Source organism: Halyomorpha halys, unplaced genomic scaffold (genome assembly GCF_000696795.3).
Source record: "Halyomorpha halys isolate HHAL.00 unplaced genomic scaffold, Hhal_1.1 Scaffold169.1, whole genome shotgun sequence".
Lineage (NCBI taxonomy): Eukaryota > Metazoa > Arthropoda > Insecta > Hemiptera > Pentatomidae > Halyomorpha > Halyomorpha halys.
Window position 1 is genome coordinate 1408892 of NW_027104700.1, and position 3723 is coordinate 1412614.

At 30.5% G+C, this 3723-nt stretch overlaps 1 protein-coding gene across 11 annotated transcripts in view; it reads left to right on the forward strand.

The window, feature by feature from the left end:
* MCU (mitochondrial calcium uniporter) overlaps nt 1-2956 on the forward strand; it is a 516099-nt gene extending 513143 nt beyond the window's left edge. For all 11 annotated transcript variants that reach the window (XM_067053485.1, XM_067053353.1, XM_067053456.1 and 8 more), the window contains one exon: nt 2651-2956. The gene's annotated coding sequence lies outside the window, so the exon portion shown is untranslated. The remainder of the gene's footprint in view (nt 1-2650) is intronic.
* Nucleotides 2957-3723: the final 767 nt, after the last annotated feature.

Genomic DNA, 3723 nt, shown 5'->3' on the forward strand with positions numbered 1-3723 from the left:
TACGGACTGTCAGCTGACAGGTCCATATCAGCTGATCGAGAACACCTGACCTATTGTATATATATAGACGGACAGGCTCCGCAAATAGATCAGTCTTTGAGAACACTTCAAGCGTTTCATTCCGCACTCCTCTTTCTTATTATTTTTAGTTTCTTACTTCAGAAAAAGATAACTTATATATATATTGTAATAATCATAAATTTATTAAATTAAAATGAAAAGAATTTTATTCGTTTTTAAACTAAATTCAAATATAAAAAAGATAGCTTGGGTTCAAAATTAAAGCGGGTTGGGTTGCTAGGCAATCAGAACAGGCATTTACAATAATTAAATTAAAATCTATTTTACACATGAATCTATTTTTACGTATAGCAAAACTAACCAAGTTCACGATTTTCCTTTGATGATCCTTGGTATCTTCTTTTCTTCTATTGTTCTGTCCTAGCGTCCAAGATGGCTTCCTTCCTGACAGAAATTGATGAGGACCTCCTCATCCTAAAGGCATCCTTTCTCTTCGGCGCCCCAAACAACGAATGCTCCTTCCAAAACGATAACCTGCCTCCGAGGTTACATGTAAACATCGATTGTCGCACAAGAGTTAGGGATTTTTCCAAATGATTTACTTTCTGAATATTATTCATTTGCACTATTTCTTGATTTCTATTTTTCCTTTAATTTACTGTATTTTCAATTATGATGGGAAGAGTTAAAATAGTTTTTTATATTTGAATCTGCTCAACATGGCCTTGATTCAACGGACTTGACTGAAGAATACGTACCGCCATCTTGTTTTTGTTTTGAATCAATTCAATATTATAGATAATGAAAATTGGTTAGCTTGCTTTTTGGATAAACAAAACAATCTTAAAATGATACATAAAATAAAACATATTAAAAACCCTTTATACATCAAAATATACTATTTACACAAAAAGAGCATATTACAATATATATATAGTAATGGAGTAGGAGATGGATGTTTAGAGTTAGAAGAAGAAGAAGTAGGCATAAAACAGTTGAGGTAAGAGTTTAGGAGTTTCTATATGATGTAAGGTGAAAAGTAATTTGAAAGTAGAGTAGTCTTAATATGGTGAATATTGGTATTGTGTTACTGAAGATCAGATAGGAAAAGGTATGAGTGTATAGACTTTTGGTAATATTCATTTTTTGATGGTGAGGGTGCTGGGTATATAGTTGAGTAGTCTCCTGGAGTATACCTTTCAACTGAAACAAGTGAGTGATCCTGATTTGTTCTGTTCTAATTTTTTATTCATTATTATTTTTAGTATTTCTTTTTCTTTCTGGACCTTTATTTAATCTCAGCTTACTTCTTTATTTTCCAACTTATAGTGTGTTAAACACTTTTTTTTCTCATATATACTTTTCTATTTATACATTTTATTCCATTTCCTGTTCATTCTTAACCTAATAGTTGATATAATTTTCATTATACCCTATCACTGCGTATTTTATATTATAACTATTTTTGTTCATTTTTATATAACTTTCTTTTCACTTATATTTACATAATGTTAACCCTACCTTAATTTACTTTTTGTATCCTGCTGTGTCAAATTATTTTTAGTTATTTTTGTATCATTTAGCCCTGATGAAGCTCTACAAAGTTGGATGAAACTTCGGCAAATACAGTTTTTAACAATTTTTTGTTTCCTTTTTTGGAACTATATTTAAATGTTTTAATGGATAAAAATAAATCAAATAAGTGTATTTAAAATAAAGAATAAATTTGAATTACTTTTTTTATAAAAACATAAATGTATTAGCTTGGTGAAAAACATATTTTTGACAAAACAAAGTTTTTAAACAACAAATTTTATAAAATTTAAATCAAATTAATTGTTTAAACCGGTACATTATTTACATATACATTTTATAACTAAGTGGTGCCTTAAAATTATCTTACAATATAACGGAATATATAATTTAACAATAATTAAAACCCAAGGCTCTATCAATATCTGATAGTGGAATAGAGGGATGTTGGGCCTTGGATATTCATGTTGGGAAGTAAAAATTCTTGAAAAAATTAAGGAAATATCTTATAAAACACAATTTCACATGGTTGGTTGGTTCTTTGTTGCATATGTGAATTCATTGAGTGTTCATGCTAGACTCATTCCTGTACTTCCAACAAGCATTTTATATGGTTTGGCATCAGTGTCCCCTTGAAAAACTTAAAAGAGTAGACACTCCAAAATACTTATATGTTAGTCTGATATTCTATATCCCTCAATGATCAAACATTTACTGTTAGAATAAAAAACACAAACACTACCTGACAAATCTGTAGTTGTACTCCACAAAGTTCTTTTCTTTCCCTACATCTCTTCAACTTTTATCTACTTGATATCATTGAGCCCACACATACCTCCATAGCAGAATGTTTCAAAATTGCTTTTTAGAACAATTTTTATCATATTCTTGTCCTATTACCTTCAATTACAATTGGTCTTTCCTGCTTTGAATAAAAAAAGATGATATTTATTGGGTTTACAACTAATGTAATGTATATCCTCTTTACCTTACCTTGAAAATAGGGCAATATCTGGTATTGAGTATTGAGAAACTTATAAAATTACCTTATTATTAACAAAAAATTGAATTTCTTAATTGAAATATTTATTTATAGGTTTGGGTGCTTGAAATTGTGGAACCTAATGCTCCATAAGAACTCAGTTTTTCTATGCTTCTTTATTGGTTTTTACCAAATGAGCACTAAAATACTGGGAACCAAAAACATTCAGACGAAATCAAAAGTAAGAAGAATGAATCAGAGACGTATTTAAAGTTTGAGGTCATTAAATGTCCATTTTATTAATCATAATTTATGGAAAAAGCAGCATAAATATGTGCTCTACATTGCGTTCCTTTAAAACATAAAGGCAAATAATAAGTCAATTTTTAAAGACAAAAATATAAAGTTTGACCTCTCTTCCACAGTTCTTCTTTACTCAGACTAATGTTTAGCCACTTAAAAAAGTTGTTCCGTATGTTAAGATTGTGAGCTTTTATGAAAAAATTGTCTATATTACATCTAGTAAGGAAATGTACATTCTAGTTCTAGGTTCACTATGTGATCTTCATGCACCAATGTCATCCACCAATAAACACAGTACCATTAACTCTATTCCACACACTTTCACATATGTACAGTTAATTAATTTATATAGTTTTAATTTATTTTAGTAAAGATAAACAATGGAGTGCGGGTAGCCCTGGGGCTTACCCCGGGGTAAGACACGTGACTACTAACTTCAAGGATCCGAGTTCGAATCCAGCTGGGCAGAAAATTGTTTTCTGTTACATTGTAGCTGTGAGTCAACTCATGTGGGTTCTGGAGTTCTCCTGAGGTCCAACCAGCCCCTTAAATTGAGTACCCTTAAAAATCTGGCATTCGCCAAATCACCTCCTTGCACAACTGTTGGTCTAGTAACAGCACTTCCTTACAAAGTACTGAATCCCTGACCCTTCGTGAGTTGTAGCAGTACAGATTTTAATTTTATTTTAAAAACATAAACAATATTTAAGTTGCAAATGTGAATGAAGGAAGGAAGAATAGTGTTTTAGAAAAGGTTTAAATCTAGGAAAAAATTATTTAGAAAAGGTTATATGGGACAAAGGCAATTAGCCTGCATTTTTAAGATTTGAAAAAGGAAATGACATCAATATGAAGGTATCCTTGAGAATGACCTGAGGGTCGAA